This window comes from Myripristis murdjan, chromosome 18 (genome assembly GCF_902150065.1).
Source record: "Myripristis murdjan chromosome 18, fMyrMur1.1, whole genome shotgun sequence".
Classification (NCBI taxonomy): Eukaryota; Metazoa; Chordata; class Actinopteri; order Holocentriformes; family Holocentridae; genus Myripristis; species Myripristis murdjan.
In genome coordinates, this window is record NC_043997.1 from 25,752,230 (window position 1) to 25,771,768 (window position 19,539).

At 42.0% G+C, this 19,539-nt stretch overlaps 1 protein-coding gene and 1 long non-coding RNA gene across 2 annotated transcripts in view; both read right to left on the reverse strand.

Moving 5' to 3' along the window:
- LOC115376288 (immunoglobulin kappa light chain-like) overlaps positions 1 to 19,539 on the reverse strand; it is a 99,687-nt gene that overhangs the window by 33,669 nt on the left and 46,479 nt on the right. The gene's annotated exons all lie outside the window — the stretch shown is intronic.
- On the reverse strand, positions 2,723 to 5,792 carry LOC115376175 (uncharacterized). The gene is made up of 3 exons (XR_003929786.1): positions 5,779 to 5,792; positions 2,860 to 2,891; positions 2,723 to 2,766 (listed from the first exon to the last, which is right to left on the reverse strand). It is a non-coding gene; the product is annotated as an uncharacterized LOC115376175 (long non-coding RNA).

The following is a 19,539-nucleotide window of genomic DNA, read 5'->3' on the forward strand; positions in this document are numbered from 1 at the left end:
TCTAGGAACACCAGAGACACAAAACACAAAAACTGGATTTGCACCAGCATCTAACATGTGATTTACTGTAGGTGGTGGTTAACTTCGTGAGCTGATTACTGGGACAAACACCACTGAATCTACCATTGAGGACTGAGGATTATCTGTTCACTTTTAATGCTCAAATCATAGTTTTAGCTAATCAAAATCATTGTGTAGAATGCTCCCAATGAACCCGTCTACTTATCTTTAGCCATTATGTCTTACTTTTAACATTAAGCTTGGTCCCATTTCCAAACAGTATCTCCCCACATGAAGCCACAACACAGTAGTAGGTTCCAGCATCGTCAGAGCTCAGGTTCTGCTTGGGAAGCTTGTAGACACAGCTAGTTTCTGGAGAGTCGCTCTCAGTCCTCTCACAGCTCTCACTCTTATTTCCAGAGTTGTAAATCACTTCAGGACCTGAACTTTCTGAGCTTTTCAGCCAGAAGACACTGGTGTGTTCCCCTCCACAGTCACCAGTGTGAACAGAGCAGCTGAGAGTGACAGAGTCTCCTGGCTGGACTGACTCAGACTCTGGCTGCTGAACAACAGAGACACTGCTGCTCCTTGTATCTTGGGAAACACAAACAAACTGTTCACATTGATCAAAAAGACTCTTTAGATGCAAATATGATGATTTCATAGGAAATAGTGCAGATAAAATACCTTTAAGCATCAGAAATGTTCCTGGTCCAAATTCAATGAAGCTTAGATGTAGCACTCCACAGTAGTATGTTCCAGTGTCCTCTCGTGTTACAGCAGATATGCTCAAATGATAAATGTTACTGTCATGTTTCAATGAATAACGATGACTGGACTGAAGAAATTCAGGGCCAAATACATTCTGATAATAGAACTTATTTTTTCGAACTACAAGCTGCAGTCTCCTCCCAGCATTCACTTTGTACCAAACTCTAGTTTCTTGATCAGCACGCTTTATCTGACATTCAAAAGTAACTGGGTCTCCAAGCTTTGCAGTTTGGAAAGAAACAGGCTGAGAGATGTTACTGAGCTGTGCCACACCTGAAACAAAGAGAAAAACAGGAAACCTAAACCATAAAATTGTAGTTATGTGCACAGACTCATGAAAAGATTCCCCAAGTGGAAATCTGTTACTTACACAGATTGTAGAGCAGAGAAGCTGTTAGAACATACAACATCACCCTCCCTGCTTCTGACTCCATCATCTGACCTGCTTGTTCTCCACAGCAGCTCTGACTGACTGAAACCACAGCAGACTCATCAGATTCAATGCCCACCTCATGTCAAATCTGTCAAGCGTCTGATTGGTTGATCACGTACTTGATGCAGAGTACCTGATTGGCTGCTGAGTGGATGAAATCAGTTGGTTAGCAGTGGAAAAAAACAACAACATATGATCATGACCTTATGTGAGCAACTGTGCCACCAGAATTTAACTTTGTATCGTTAATGAAGCGTCTCCAAGCCCCGCCCTCTGCATTGAGATGAAGTGACAGTCATCATCTGTCTGAGAGTCATCAAAAACAGAATGTCAGTCAGCCATGTTTGGCTGTTCACTCCCTCACAGGCGCTGCCCTGTCCTATGTGAAGCCAGTCTAGACTGTTAATGTGCATTATCTTGTGTGTGACTGGCCAAACTGAGCCCAGTCCAGGAACACACACACACACACACACGCACGCATGCACGCAGGCACGCAGGCACGCACGCGCGCGAACACACACACACACGCGGCACGTGTGTGTTAAATGTGAGCACTCAAATTAAATGGGTGTGTTATCAACCAAAGTTGTTGTCAGTTGTTGTGGTTTACGTATGAGCACTGATAACTCTTAATATCCATAATGTCTTAAAATATATGTGTATGATGAAATGGGATGTTAGCATGTTTGGTGTGTTTTTTCATCCGTTAAGCTGTGTGAGGGCACAGGCACACATGTTTGAAACTGTGGTCATAATGCAGGCTTCTGACAGCACAAGGTGTGTCTCATGTCTCAGTCAGCTCTCATCTGTGAACTGCTAACCTCAAGGAAGCTGTAAGAAAGCAGCTTTCTTCTGTGAGTTTGTGCTGTGCTGTGAGCATGTCCATAACAAACAAGCTGAAAAGTCTAGCAGGTATTTACTTCTACAAAGTGTTGGAGGGAAGTTTTCATTGTGTGATTAAAGCAAGAGACTGAGTGTGGCCTGTTTCTGTGAGTGACTATTAAACATGTACAAACTGCACAGTCAGTGATGAAGAGTCGGCTTTGTGAAAAAGTGGCACAGTTCATGTTTTTGGTCAGTGAAGCACTAAGACACAGAGACAGAGAGGTTGCAGCTCTTCCAGTGCACATGATGTTCATTTTATTTTATTTTCTGCTTATTTTCCATTAATAGACATTCTCTCTACAGCCTCCAACAGCACCTCAGAGATGTGAACTGCAAAAGTTTATATCTTCAATCACAGTGAAAGAGTGCTGGCTGGCTTGTTCATACTTGACAAAGTAAAGCTCATGACAGAAAAGTCTTTGGTCATATTTTAACATTCTTAACGTCAGAGAGTCAACAGAGGACATATATTTCATAAAAACAACTTCCTCCTAATCCATTGTCCTCTGTTCTTCTTCATTGTGTCCCTCTTCACTGAAGCAGACCTCTCAGTGTCGCAGACGGTACCTGACCTCAGAAACAAACAGAGGGTCTGTGCTGTGTTGCACAGCAGCTGTCCTGGAGGAGGAGCTTCTGGGAGCCAAACTCACTGCTGGGTAGTTAACCTCATCACCAGGCTGAGACGGACAAAGATGGAAATAGAAGAGCTTTGGGTAGAAATCAATTGTTGGTAATAATAAATTAATAATAATGATAAAGAATTGCGTTACCTGGTTGCCTTCAGAGGATCTATCAGTTTTCCCTGAAGACAGAGTAAAAATAGTTACTGTATGTTACTTACCACAGAATATAACAAAATACATCTCACTGCTTCAGATACACACATACAGGTAAGCATTAGAATGCATAGTTTGTTGTACCTGTTGAATGTTTGCACCAGCAATTGCAAAGTGTCCATACAAGGAGTAGAAACGCTGCCATCCCAAAAATGACGGTTGAACAAGCCAGTGCAACGACAGTTGAGTCCAGATGAGATGGTGGGGTCGGGATAGAGTTTCCTGAAGACCAAGGAGAGCAAGTAAACAGCGCAGTGAAATACTGAATATAAAAGTGGGATATCCACAAGTTGAACGAAAGAAAGAAAGAAAGAAAGAAAGAAAGCAAGAAAGAAAGAAAGAAAGAAAGAAAGAAAGCAAGAAAGAAAGAAAGAAAGAAAGAAAGAGACACATCTGATGGATAGTCTCCCTGCATGACAGCAGACATATAATCATGTGAGAAACAGAAAAAAATCTACTGTTAATGTCACTCTGAGTGTAAAAATCACAGATTTACAGAAACACCATTAGAGTGAAATCATCATTTCTAGACAGCTTTGCACAGACACACCAGAGTCATATCAGCTCTCTGTGTGGACACACAACTTGCTGAATAACACCCCAAATAATCGCCACTGAAAACTCCAAGTTGTTTTTAAGTTGTTTGATAAATTTAATTCGTTATGCTACCATTGAGGACTATTTGTATACAGAATCCCCAAAGAAACCGCTGTATTTATCTTTAGTTTTAATGTCTTACCTTTAATATAAAGCTGGGTTCCATTTCCAAACAGTGTCTCCCCACATGAAGCCACAACACAGTAGTAGGTTCCAGCATCGTCAGAGCTCAGGTTCTGCTTGGGAAGCTTGTAGACACAGCTAGTTTCTAGAGAGCCGCTCTCAGTCCTCTTGCAGCTCTCACTCTTATTTCCAGAGTTGTAAATCACTTCAGGACCTGAACTTTCTGAGCTTTTCAGCCAGAAGACACTGGTGTGTTCCCCTCCACAGTCAGCAGAGTGAACAGAGCAGCTGAGAGTGACAGAGTCTCCTGGCTGGACTGACTTAGACACTGGCTGCTGAACAACAGAGACACTGCTGCTTCTTGTACCTCAGGAAAGAAAAGACAAACTGTTCACACTGATCAAAAAGACTCTTTAGATGTGAATATGATGATTTCATAGAAAATAGTGCAAATGAAATACCTTTAAGCATCAGGAAGGTTCCTGGTCCAAATTCAATGAAGTTTATATGTTGCACTCCACAGTAGTATGTTCCGATGTCCTCCCATGTTGCAGCAGATATGCTCAAATCAGTTTTGATGCCGTCATTTGTCACTGAAAAACGATGACTGAGTTGCTGAAATTGACTGCCAAATATAGTCCGATTATAGAAAATGTCCACTGAGACCATATCCTGCAGTTTCCTCCCAGCTGTTAATTTGTACCAAACTCTAGTTCTTAAAGCACTCTTTATCTGACATTCAATAGAAACTGGGTGTCCGAGCTCCACGGTTTGGAAAGAAACAGGCTGAGAGATTTCACTGTATTGTGCCGCACCTGAAACAAACAGAAAAGCAGGAAACCTAAATCATAAAAATCACATATGTAAAGCTAGAATCATAAGAATATGTGAGGAGTGGAAAGTTGCCACTTACACAGATGACAGAGGAGGAAAACAGCTGGAAAGTAGATGATCATCTTCCCTGCTTCTGACTCCATCATCTGACCTGCTTGTTCTCCACAGCAGCTCTGACTGACTGAAACCACAGCAGACTCATCAGATTCAATGCCCACCTCATGTCAGATCTGTCAAGTGTCTGATTGGTTGATCATGTTCTTGTTGCAGAGTACCTGATTGGCTGCTGAGTGGATGAAATCAGTTGGTTAGCAGTGGAAAAAAACAGCAACATATCATCATGACCTTATGTGAGCAGCCGTGCCACCAGAATTTAACTTTGAATCGTTAATGAAGCGTCTCCAAGCCCCGCCCTCTGCATTGAGATGAAGTGACAGTCATCATCTGTGTGAGAGTCATCAAAAACAGAATGTCAGTCAGCCATGTTTGGCTGTTCACTCCCTCACAGGCGCTGCCCTGTCCTATGTGAAGCCAGTCTAGACTGTTAATGTGCATTATCTTGTGTGTGACTGGCCAAACTGAAGCCATTCCAGGAACACACACACACACACACACACACACACACACACACACACACACACACACACACACACACACAGCATTTGTGTAAAATGTGAGCACTCAAATTAAAATGATGGGTGTGCTGTTAGCAAAAGTTATCATTGTGTTGTGATTTGAGCACTGGTAAGTATTAATATCCATAGGGCCTTAAAATATATGTGTGTGATGAAATGGGATGTTAGCATGTTTGGTGTGTTTTTTCATCTGATGAGCTGTGTGAGGGCACAGGCACACATGTTTGAAACTGTGGTCATAATGCAGGCTTCTGACAGCACAAGGTGTGTCTCATGTCTCAGCTGTCATCTGTTAACTGCTAACCTCAAGGAAGCTGTAAAAAAACAGCTTTCTTCTCTGTTTTGTGAGCATGTCATTTTTTTGGTCAGTGAAGCACTAAGACACAGACACAAGGGGTTGCAGCTCTTCCAGTGAAAATGCCTTTTGTTTTGTTTTGTTTTGTTTTATTTTCTGCTTATTTTCCATTAATAGAAGTTTTCTCTACAGCCTCCACCAGCACCTCAGAGATATGAACTGGAAAATCGTATCTTAAATCACAGTGAAAGAGTGAGAGAGAGTTAAAATTGTTACTGTATGCTACTTGCCACAGAATATAACAAAATACATCTCACTGCTTCAGACACACACATACAGGTAAGCATTAGAATGAATAGTTTATTGTACCTGTTGAATGTTTGTGCCGGCAATTGCAAAGTGTCCATACAAGGAGTAGAAACGCTGCCATCCCAAAAACGACAGTTGAACAAGCCAGTGCAACGACAGTTGAGTCCAGATGAGATGGTGGGGTCGGGATCGAGTTTCCTGAAGACCAAGGAGAGCAAGTAAACAGCGCTGTGAGATATTGAATATTAAAGTGGGATATCACCAAGTTGAACGAAAGAAAGAAAGAAAGAAAGAAAGAAAGAAAGAAAGAGATACATTTGATGGATAGTCTCCTTGCATGACAGCAGACATATAATCATGTGAGAAACAGAGAAAATCTACTCTTGTAAGTCTGAGTGTAAAAATCACAGATTTACAGAAACACCATTAGAGTGAAATCATCATTTCTAGACAGTTTTGCACAGACACACCAGAGTCATATCAGCTCTCTGTGTGGACACACAACTTGCTGAATAACACTCCAGGTGATCGCCACTGAAAACTCCAGTGTGTGATTAAGGTGTTTGATAAATAAACAAATTTTATTTGTTATGCTACTATGGACAACTGAGGATTATCTGTACATTTTTAATGATTTTAATGACCTTTAGTTTTAATGTCTTACCTTTAACGTAAAGCTCAGTCCCATTTCCAAACAGTGTCTCCCCACATGAAACCACAGCACAGTAGCAGGTTCCAGCATCGTCAGAGCTCAGGTTCTGTTCAGGTTCAGAGGCGCTAAAGGGATAAGGTGGAGAAATAACTGTGCGAACGTGACAGCAGACGCATGTGGCAGGGACTATTACAGGAGGGAGGATGATTACGGATTATACAGGACGAGCGAACACCTCGGCTGTTGTGGACTCCTCACTGGCGGAAGAGCTAAACACCTTTTTCGCTCGCTTTGAGGCTGGCGGCACCAGCACTAGCGCTGGGGCTAGCGCAATCGAAGCAAGCGACCTGACCGGTGAGGAGGACCGCCCACCCTTGCTCTCAGAGCACGACGTAAGGAGAGCTCTGAGACGAGTGAACAGCAAGAAGGCAGCCAGCCCAGATGACATCCCCGGGCGTCTGTGAAAAGCAAAATCCTGTGCTAACCAGCTAGCTCCGGTGTTCACATCCATCTTTAATCTGTCCCTGGCCCACTCTGTCGTCCCCACCTGCCTAAAAAAGTCCACCATCATCCCTGTGCCCAAAAAGACCAACCTAGCCGGTCTAAATGACTACCGCCCTGTAGCTCTGACCTCTGTGGTGATGAAGTGCTTTGAGAGACTCATCAAAGACTTCATCTGTTCATCAATGCCAGACTCCCTGGACCCCCTTCAGTTCACCTATCGCCCCAATAGGAGTACTGACGACGCCATCACTCATGTCCTCCACTCGACCCTCTTCCACCTGGACACCGGTAAGCGGAATTACACTATATTACCAAAAGTATTCGCTCACCTGCCTTTACTCATACTATGAACTGAAGTTCCATCCCATTCCTAACCCACAGAGTTCAATATGATGTCGGTCCACCTTTTGCAGCTATTACAGCTTCAACTCTTCTGGGAAGACTGTCCACAAGGTTGAGGAGAGTGTTTATAGGAATTTTTGACCATTCTTCCAAAAGCGCATTGGTGAGGTCACACACTGATGTTGGTCGAGAAGGCCTGGCTCTCAGTCTCCGCTCTAATTCATCCCAAAGGTGTTCTATCGGGTTCAGGTCAGGACTCTGTGCAGGCCAGTCAAGTTCATCCACACCAGACTCTGTCATCCATGTCTTTATGGACCTTGCTTTGTGCACTGGTGCACAGTCATGTTGGAAGAGGAAGGGGCCCGCTCCAAACTGTTCCCACAAGGTTGGGAGCATGGAATTGTCCAAAATGTTTTGGTATCCTGAAGCATTCAAAGTTCCTTTCACTGGAACTAAGGGGCCAAGCCCAGCTCCTGAAAAACAACCCCACACCATAATTCCTCCTCCACCAAATTTCACAGTCGGCACAATGCAGTCTGAAATGTACCGTTCTCCTGGCAACCTCCAAACCCAGACTCGTCCATCAGATTGCCAGATGGAAAAGCGTGATTCATCACTCCAGAGAACACGTCTCCACTGCTCTAGAGGCCAGTGGCGGCGTGCTTTACACCATTGCATCCGACGCTTTGCATTGCACTTGGTGATGTGTGGCTTGGCTGCAGCTGCTCGGCCATGGGAACCCATTCCATGAAGCTCTCTGCGTACTGTACTTGGGCTAATCTGAAGGTCACATGAAGTTTGTAGCTCTGTAGCAATTGACTGTGCAGAAAGTCAGCGACCTCTTTGCACTATGCGCTTCAGCATCCGCTGACCCCTCTCCGTCACTTTACGTGGCCTACCACTTGGTGGCTGAGTTGCTGTTGTTCCCAAACGCTTCCATTTTGTTATAATAGAGCTGACAGTTGACTGTGGAATATTTAGGAGCGAGGAAATTTCACGACTGGATTTGTTGCACAGGTGGCATCCTATGACAGTTCCACGGTGGAATTCACTGAGCTCCTGAGAGCGGCCCATTCTTTCACAAATGTCTTGTTTCACAGTCTGCATGCCTGAGTGCTTGATTTTATACACCTGTGGCCAGGCCAAGTGATTAGGACACCTGATTCTGATCATTTGAATGGGTGAGCGAATACTTTTGGTAATATAGTGTATGTGTGTCTGCTGTTTATTGATTACAGCTCAGCATTCAACACCATAGTTCCCCACAGACTGGTCACCAAGCTCAGGGACCTGGGGCTGAGTCCCTCACTCTGCTCCTGGGTTCAGAGCTTCCTGACCGGCAGACCACAAGTGGTGAAGGTTGGAACCCACACCTCCAGCTCTGGTACCCTCAAGGCTGCGTACTGAGCCCTCTGCTCTACTCCCTTTACACCCATGACTGCACAGCGACATACCAATCCAACATTGTTGTGAAATTTGCGGATGACACAGTGGTCGTAGGCCTGATCTCTAACAACAATGAGGCGGCCGATCTGGAGGACGTGGAGCTACTGTCTTCATGGTGTAAGGACAACAACTTGGACCTGAATGTCGCCAAGACCAAGGAGGTGGTGGTTGACTTCAGAAGAGAGAGGCAGAGGATCCACTATACGCCGCTCAGAATCTACGGGACCCCGGTGGAGAGAGTAAGCAATTACAGGTACCTTGGGGTTCACATCTCTGAGGACCTGACTTGGACCACACACACCACCACCCTGGTGAAGAAGGCTCGGCAGCGTCTGTACCACCTCAGGCGGCTGGGGAAATTTCAGATCTCCACCACGCTGCTGAAAACCTTCTACGCCGCCACAGTGGGGTCTGTGTTCTCTGGGAGCATCACCACCTGGTACGGCAGCTGCAGCTCCCAGGACAGGAAGGCCCTGCAGAGTTATCCGATGTGCTGAATGCATCACTCGAAGAGCACTGCCCTGCCTCCAGGACATCTACACTCAGCGGTGCAGGCCCAGGGCAAGTCGGATTATTAAAGACGCTCACCAACCAAACCACAAAGTGTTTAAGTGGCTGCTCTCAGGCAAGCGGCTTCGCTCCATCAAAGCCCGGACTGAGAGGCTGAGAAGGAGAAAGGGTGATTCCTGTCAAGTCTGACAGTTCCTGAATCCCAGTACCGGGCATCGGGTTATGCCACTTGGTTTCATGGTTTCACGCCTACTCTGAACCTCCGTCAGAGTGGCTTGCTCCTCAGGGTTTTGGCAGCTCAGTAATGGACGTGGGTCAGTGCTTTCACGTTCCCATTCATCCATTCATTTTCTATTTCCTTTTCTTACTTTCTGTTTATTATATACAGTACAGGCCAAAAGTTTGGACACACCTTCTCATTCAATGCGTTTTCTTTATTTTCATGACTATTTACATTGTAGATTCTCACTGAAGGAATCAAAACTATGAATGAACACATGTGGAGTTATGTACTTAACAAAAAAAGGTGAAATAACAGAAAACATGTTTTATATTCTAGTTTCTTCAAAATAGCCACCCTTTGCTCTGATTACTGCTTTGCACACTCTTGGCATTCTCTCCATGAGCTTCAAGAGGTAGTCACCTGAAATGGTTTTCACTTCACAGGTGTGCCTTATCAGGGTTAATTAGTGCAATTTCTTGCTTTATCAATGGGGTTTGGACCATCAGTTGTGTTGTGCAGAAGTCAGGTTACTACACAGCTGACAGCCCTATTGGACAACTGTTAAAATTCATATTATGGCAAGAACCAATCAGCTAACTAAAGAAAAACGAGTGGCCATCATTACTTTAAGAAATGAAGGTCAGTCAGTCCGGAAAATTGCAAAAACTTTAAATGTGTCCCCAAATGGAGTCGCAAAAACCATCAAGCGCTACAACGAAACTGGCACACATGAGGACCGACCCAGGAAAGGAAGACCAAGAGTCACCTCTGCTTCTGAGGACAAGTTCATCCGAGTCACCAGCCTCAGAAATCGCAAGTTAACAGCAGCTCAGATCAGAGACCAGATAAATGCCACACAGAGTTCTAGCAGCAGACCCATCTCTAGAACAACTGTTAAGAGGAGACTGCGCCAATCAGGCCTTCATGGTCAAATAGCTGCTAGGAAACCACTGCTAAGGAGAGGCAACAAGCAGAAGAGATTTGTTTGGGCCAAGAAACACAAGGAATGGACATTAGACCAGTGGAAATCTGTGCTTTGGTCTGATGAGTCCAAATTTGAGATCTTTGGTTCCAACCGCCGTGTCTTTGTGAGACGCAGAAAAGGTGAACGGATGGATTCCACATGCCTGGTTCCCACTGTGAAGCATGGAGGAGGAGGTGTGATGGTGTGGGGGTGTTTTGCTGGTGACACTGTTGGGGATTTATTCAAAATTGAAGGCACACTGAACCAGCATGGCTACCACAGCATCCTGCAGCGACATGCCATCCCATCCGGTTTGCGTTTAGTTGGACGATCATTTATTTTTCAACAGGACAATGACCCCAAACACACCTCCAGGCTGTGTAAGGGCTATTTGACCAAGAAGGAGAGTGATGGAGTGCTGCGGCAGATGACCTGGCCTCCACAGTCACCGGACCTGAACCCAATCCAGATGGTTTGGGGTGAGCTGGACCGCAGAGTGAAGGCAAAGGGGCCAACAAGTGCTAAACACCTCTGGGAACTCCTTCAAGACTGTTGGAAAATCATTTCAGGTAACTACCTCTTGAAGCTCATGGAGAGAATGCCAAGAGTGTGCAAAGCAGTAATCAGAGCAAAGGGTGGCTATTTTGAAGAAACTTTTTTTTTGTTAAGTACATAACTCCACATGTGTTCATTCATAGTTTTGATTCCTTCAGTTTGAATCTACAATGTAAATAGTCATGAAAATAAAGAAAACGCATTGAATGAGAAGGTGTGGCCAAACTTTTGGCCTGTACTGTATACACACTTAGGGCCCTATCTTGCGCCAGACTCCCTAAACCCGTTATTTGCGGATTTATGATTTAGGAAGAGGCGTTCCCTCGTAAAAGTTGCTATCTTGTTCGCCTCCCGCTATCCGCAAAACACCTGTGCTACCCGCAATATCAGGGGTCACCAATCATGTGCCATGGAGGGCCGAGAGGCTGCAGGTTTTCATTCCAACCAAGACCTCCACCAGGTGACTTCACTGATCACCTCACCTTGTATCAGAAAGGAGGAGCTAATCAGTGAAATGTATTGGTATGGTGTGTGCGCAAGATAGCAACTTTAGGGATAGTGCATCAAACACGCCCACGGACACACCTCCAGGTGCAAATAAAGGAGTCAGCATAACGGATAGCGGGTAGCGTGGGCGCAAGATACCGTTTAGGGATAGCGGAAGTTCCTAAATCCGCAATTTGCGGGTAGCGGGTAGTGGCAGCGGGTAGCGGGTGGCACAAGATAGGGCCCTTAATGTTCATAATTGTTATTGTATATTGTATATAGTATGTAGGATTGTATATAGGAGTGTATATATATACCTCCTATTTTATTTCTATTTTTATCTATTTTACTGGCACAGTGCTGGAGTTGTCACCATTGAATTTCACTGCTACTGTACTTGTACAGTCATGCATGTGACATAAAAAATCTTGAATCTTGCTTGGGAAGCTTGTAGTTTTTGGAAGGTTGGTCTCAGTCCTCTTGCAGCTGTCACTCTCATTTCCATAGAAGTAAATCACTTCTGGACCTGAGCCTTCTGAGTGACAGAGTCTCTTGGTTGGACTGACTCAGACTCTGGCTGCTGAACAACGGAGACACTGCTGCTCTTTGTACCTTGGGGAAAGAAAACAACATTCCATTGTGATCACTTATATTTGGATTAGAGTGGATTAGAGTATGGTTTTATGGTAAATGTGACAAATAAAATACCTTTTAGCATCAGAAAGGTTCCGGGTCCATATTGAGTGAAGTTTAGTTGTTGCACTCCACAGTAGTATGTTCCAATGTCCTCCCATGTTGTAGTGGATATGCTCAAATTAGTTTTGATGCTGTCAAATTTCACTGAGTAATGATGATGATATTGATGGCCACATATCACCTGATCATAGAATATATACTAACAGCTGTGGCCACACACTGCAGTCTCCTCCCAGTCAGTTTGTACCAAACTCTAGTAAGCAGAGACTCGACTTGGGACCTCTGCAGGTTCAGATCCACGTTTTATCAGTGTCAGTTGGATCTGGGATGGTCGCCGGTTGCTTGCTATGGATCTGGGGTCTGTTTAAAGACCACATGAAATGGACTTACCCATTTTGATTTATTTCCTGTTAAAACAGGACGTTTGGCCGGGGCATAGGGCAGGGAAAGATCATTTATCATTTTATTGCTTGTAATTCTAATTTATGCCAACTAGTGCAGGATGATGTCACTATTTAAGATACGTGCTGTTTCAATTAGCAAGAGCAGAATAACAGAAAACCTGGATGTATTTTACCAACTTTCTTGGCAGCGTAAGGATTATTGCAGCCAGGCTACTAACGTTACATTAGGTAAGAACCAAAGTTTTCTTTTGGCAACTTGTCTGGTCTGTGTCTGCTTGTCAGGTTCAGGTCATGCATGTCCAGGGCCAGCTTTTGGTTCCGGTTTGGTTTTGGGTTCGTGTCCAGAATTTCTGGGTTCTGCATGGGTCCAAGTCCCAGGTTTCAAATATCAGAAGGGTCCGGTTTGGGTTCGGGTCCAGCATTTCCTGGTGTTTTGGGCATGAATTTTTGGACCTGTGAGGACCTCTACAGTACACACACAAAACACCAACTAGGTAAAAAAATACAACACAGTACAAATGCAGTACAGCAATGAATCTGGGAAAAATTACAAGCTACACCAGGGGGACCGGATTCTCCTCCCTGGCATCTATAATGGTTCTAACAATTTGTGATTGCGACAGTGAGAATTGTTTTCTCTTACCAAGGTAAGAGTGCTCTCAGCCTCTCGTAAAATGTTCTCTCGCTTAGAAAAAAGGAAAAATCATTGAGAACTAGCACAAGAAATTGGTGGATGACAATGAGAAGAAATTCGTTCATACATCACTAACAGCATCTGGCCCATTGTATCAATTCCACGAGTGTCCAAGATTTTTTTTCGCTTTCCATACAATAAAAGATTACTTAGACCTTACCAATACAATTCACTTTAAATTTTATTTGTACAGCATCCAGTGATAAGAGAGGGTTGATCAAGGTGCTCTGTCTCCACTTTATTGATGTAAAGCACTTTGAGTTGCACCTGCTGTATGAACTGTGCTATATAAATAAAGTTATTATTATTATTATTATTATTATTTACAAAGACCAAACTGATTTTGGCTCATCCCATGAACCAAAATCTCCCCCATGAGCAAGCACAGGGCAACAGTGGCGAGGAAAAAGCCCTTTTAACAGGAAACAAACCTCGAGCAGAACCCAGATCTGGGTGGGCGGCCACACACCTCAACCTGTTCTTTTAAACAAACAGAGCTGGATGCAACAACTTGGGTTGCCCCGGTAACAAATGATTTGTATATAATAAACCCAGTAACATTACACTCTATTTCATAATAAAACACACCATGCAAGTCTGGACATGGATATGCCTTGTTATAACCCAAACAGCAGCATGGTGAACAACAGAGCCAGTCCAAGAGCCCCAGTCAGCGTCAGTTCCTGGCACCAAGGTGTCAGAGGGACTTTGGAGCTGTCCCTGCCCAGGTCAAGAGCATCAGTGAGGCTGGCCTGCCTTAGTTTGACCACAAAAAGAGTCTGTTTTGATCTACTTAAAACGGTTTAGGTGGTGGGGGTATTTGGATGTTGCGCAAGAAAAGGAAGTCGACACACTCTGCTTGAAACCACCACCCGGACACAAAGACAAAGACAGCAGAGGGGCCTCGACGTGTGACTAAACTTTATGAAATCATAAAGAGCTTTCATTTTTTGACTGCAGACCATAATGTAGCAATACATTATTTCTGCATGTTTGGATTTGTATACGCCAGCCTGGCTTTGACTATTCAATGTCTCATTCATGCAAGAAAGATGGATGAGTGTGGTCTGTCATGTTTCGGGCCATTGTAGCACTGAGACACAGAGACAGAGAAGTTGCAGGTCTTTCAATGCACATGGTGCCTTTTTATTTATTTATTTGTTCATTTATTCATTTATTTATTACTCATTCTCCTGTAAGGGAAGCTCTCTCCACAGTTGCTACCACAATCACCACAGAGGAGTGAATGTGAGTCTGTGCTGCACATTGTCAGCTACAGGTACAGTGATAGTAGAAGCCATTGCACCTTCACATTACCTTACATGGAAATGTCATATATTCACATGTAGGCCTCATAGCAGAGAAATGTTATCATATACTGATGTTGCATATATAGTCATAAACCAAATATATATAGCCTACCCTCTCTGGATATGGTGATGTATGTGAAACCCTTATATCTTAAACATATGTGTAATTTATATGTGTGTATAGAAAAACAGTGGTAAGGATGCCTGTGTTTTGAACCTAATGTTATACTTGTCCATACATGAAAATGTGCCAAATTAGAATACATTTAATTTATGGGTATTTAATATGGGCATATGTGTCGTATATTACCCATTTTTTCAAGCAAAATTTTATATTCATCACATTAGGTTTAAAAACCTAATGAGCTAATGAAATCATGCCATATTACTTGTGTGTGTTTTGTTTGTTTTATTTGCATTTCATCTCTGAAATAGCACCTCTGACTCCTGTCTTGTAAAAAAAATAATTAAGATGTTGTACATTCAAATTACCCGTCAGTATGAAATTCTGGTTTTCGTATTTCTATGTTCACAGGAGATGATGACTTTACATTCAAAGGGTCTTGTAAACATCACTGTCCCTTGTTGGGTAACTATGAGTGCACTATAGGCAGTTCTACTCAAGAGTAAACAGCCTTTTTTAACATTTAGCACCAGCACCAGTAAGCACCAGTAGTGAGATTGTTCATATTTTACAAAGAGAAAAACATAATAGAGAGAAAATACACTAATATTTCAAAATAACAATAACCGCTTCCCATCCCTTGTGTCCGTCTGCCCAGGACTAAACTTCCCAGTCGAGCTGACAGTGGCTGACCTCAGAATAAAGAATACCATCTCTGTTGTGATCCACTGTGGTTGTCCTGGGCGGGGGGCCTCGGGGGCCCAAACTCACTGCTGCATATGTAACGTCATAACTAGCCTGAGGAAGACAGAAATGGAAATAAGGTAGAAAGGTGACAGTGTGAGGCAAAAAGGGCAGTGGAACAACACACAGGCCATCCAGTGTTTTTGGTTTCAGTTTTAATCAAGCCTGTTTTGGTCAGGTTTGCGATTTTAACAGAAGTGCAGTGACGCAGAGTTACGCTGCAATTATGAAACATTGATCTTGCAGTTTAAAATTGATAATATGTTCCACAGCATGTGAACGTGCACAATTTGTACATAAAAACCTGTTTCAAATTTGTCCACCACCTCGTTGTGGTCCAACTTAGGATCAGGTGCAATTAAGGCAAGCGTCAAAATTTCCCCGGACGAGGGTAATGTTTTTACCTCACTCTCTTTGTCTTTTTATCCTTTAGTAGAATATCTCTAAAAGTCATGATGTGATTTTCATGAAACTTAGTTGATAGGTTGGTTGTGGGACAAAAAAGAACTGATTCACTTTTCACTGTCTTGATCAAAGAGGTCTCAGGGTGGACATTAATTTTGTACGTCCAGAATTAGACTCTGATAGGCGTAACTCTACATAACAAGACTTTTGTTAAATTGCAGCCGGGGAATCTTAAGAAACTGGCAGGACTCAGACGCAAGCAGCAAACTCATATTGTTCAGTACTGTGGGGAAAATATTGCATTTGCCTTGTATCTATCTATCTATCTATCTATTTATTTTTTTTTATTATTATTATTTTTTGCTTTATGCAAGATGATTCATTGCCCAACCAAGGGGTTAGATTGATGGGCCAGAGCAGCTGTCCGAGCGGGATATTTACACCTTCGTACAAGCTGCTTTATAAAAGTAAAAGAGAGCTCTGAAGAGTAAGAGATCTAATTTATTCATTGTTTTCTTTCTCTTACATCCATATCTCAAGGGCACTGCAAAAATTTTAAGAAACGCTAAGGTGGCCTTTTTTATGGTAGAATTAAAAATACACACTACCAAGGTCAATTAAAGAAGAGAACTTTGGGCATACATCAACAAGTTTCGGTGCAAAAAAGGGAAATAAACAATATTTGCATTACCTGATTTCCTCTGGAAGATCCATCAGTTTGCACTGAAGACAGAGAAAAGATAACTTGTGTAAATCCCATTTCCACAACAGAACACACACCATCACACTGCCTATGATGTACAGATAAGGATTATACCTGTAGGATCTTTGTTCCGACTTTTGCAGAGCGCCCAGACAAGTAGAAGTGTTGCCATCCCAAGAACGATGTTACACAAAACCAGTGCAGTGACAGCTGGATCGAGCGACGGGGCCTCGGCAGAGCCTCCTTACCACAACGGAGAACAAGCAAACAGCATTTTAATGAGCTTCAAAATTAACGTCCTCAACTCTGCTGCAGCAAAGCTTTGTTCACACCCACAGATCTTTAATTTAATTTCTAGAGGAGATTTCAAAGTTTCCATAGATACCTATATTACCTACCGATATTTCCCATTGAATACCAGGGAAATGTGTACAAAATGATGCACAGGATATGCACACTAAAAACTGCTGGGTTAAAAAATAGCCCAACTTTAACCCAACCCCTGGGTCAAAAAGGGTCCAACTACTTGCTGTGTTATTTTGACTCAAGAAACTGGGTTATGCATTTTGACCCATAATCTGGTTTAAATAAATAACCCAATTTTTCTTTTGACATGACCCAGGATTGAAGTCAATATAACCCAACTTAGAGGTCATATTCATTTAGCCCACTCAACCCAAAAGTTGAGTGGGCTAAAACTTTCACACAGTATTCTTACTAATTAAGCACTTCCACATTTATATGATTTTACTGCACATTTCCACATAGTGTTACAGACACTAACACACATAACGCTATTCAATTCTCAATAGGCAATCACACGCAAGTGCGGTATCAGTGGCTAATTCAATTTTATGTCCACAGGTGGAGCCAAGCCCTGACTACAATCCAAGCCCAAAGACACATATCACTCACGGTTTTACACTGATAAATTATCAAGTTGTAAATTATTCAATAAATAGACAATAAATATAAAATGTGCAAATATACAATGTGCAAATATTCTGTGCAAACCAATAATGAAGTGCAAATATTGCGACTAAAGTGCCAAGTGCCATTATTAAAGTGAATAGTTAAGTTGTCTGTTTAAAGTGCATTTTCTACCAACCATGTTGTGCAATATTTACAAAGCAAAGCTATCAGTCACTAGTAATGAAGTGCTCTTCGTTACACAAACTGTTCGTAAAGTATTCAATCAATCAATCAATAAGCAATCAATCAATCAAACCCAAGTCTCTGACCCAACAATGGGTTACTCTCAGAAAAAATAACCCAGAAATATTACCCAACTCGAAAAATGCCACAAATTGGGTCAAAATAAAATCCTTATAACCCAAGAACTGGTTATGGCTCTGGAAGAATAACCCAGAAATGTAACCCAACACAAGTAACGCAGGAATTGGGTTAAAGAAATAACCCAAGTGTTTTTAGAGTGTGCAGATATTTTCTATCTGATGTAATGATGTAGCCATAAAACAACTGCATCTTGGCTTTGAAATCTTTCACTCAATATGCGTGTGATGGACCTTCAGTGAAGCACAGATACACAATATGTATGTCACATTGTCCTATAATGTGGGGGGAAAAATTACTTTTGAAGCTACTTAACGGGAAATTTAAGGGATGAAGTTTCAGGGATGAAGAGCAACTCTTTATCTTCCCATTTGCTTTTGTTTATGCATTAATCACAACAGTTTAAAAAGTAATAGATGCCATTAAAGAGAAAGCGGAGAAAATTCACAAGACCAAATGTGATGTATATTCTTTCAGAAGGAGTGGCATTACTGTGAAACCTGAAATACAAAGAGTAACACTTCACAATAACCATCATTAATAAAAGGTAAATTGTTAGTTAATTAAACTTAAATTAATAATTATTTGCTGTTAACAAACAATGAAATGATAATTATGTGTACTTATTACATAATAACCAATATTTAAGTTTATTGTTGCACACATTTTACAAACTCTAATAAGCACTGATTTGTAAACCTTCAAGAGACTGATTGGAGAACACTGACAAACATTATGTAGATGGATTTTTGCGACACTTGTTAATGGTTAATAATTGGTATTTAAACCATTTATAAACATTATTTGTATGTCTCCTAAAGTTGCAACTGATGATTATAATACCTTGTTTAACAATTAATACTGTGTAAACCATCTATAAACATTATTTGGATGGCTGTTATAAAGTTGCAACTACTGCTTATTGTAATTAGTTAATGGATACAGGTGCAAGTGATGATTGACTGTTAGACGCTGAACACTTCAGCAGCTTCAATTAAGTTTAAAGATGTACTGCCCAGTGTTCCTGAACCATTTGCCAAGCATTATAAAGATTAGTTGCAACTTTATAAACAGACAGTTTACAAACCAGTTATTAACCATAAACAAAGGACTACATATATCTGGTCCATCTAGCTATGTAACATTTGTAGATGTTGTACAAATGATTTCTGAAAGGTTTACAAATCCTATAATAATCATTAACAAATACATACAGTGTTACAATGTGTGCAACAAGATAGTTTGTATTAAGTAGATATAACTAATTATAATTTCATTTCATTGCATTTAATCCAAAGTTTAATTAACTATCAGTTTACCACTTGTTAATTATGGTTATTATGAAGTGTAAAAATCGTACACATGAGAATTTCCTGTGTACATATCATTTAACTTAACTTTAATTTAACTTAATCTTAAGACCTACTATCTGTGCTCAGAAAAAGCTCAGATCATTGAGGATGGGGTCATCTGTATTTTCTAATTATCAAATAGTTTTAATGTCTTACTTTTAAGATTAAGATTGGTTCCATTTCCAAACAGTGTCTCCCCACATGAAGCCACAACACAGTAGTAGGTTCCAGCATCGTCAGAGCTCAGGTTCTGCTTGGGAAGCTTGAAGACACAGCTAGTTTCTGGAGAGCCGGTCTCAATCCTCTCACAGCTCTCACTCTTATTTCCATAGATGTAAATCATTTCTGGACCAAAACTTTCAGAGTTTTTCAGCCAGAAGACACTGGTGTCTTCCCCTCCACAGTCACCAGTGT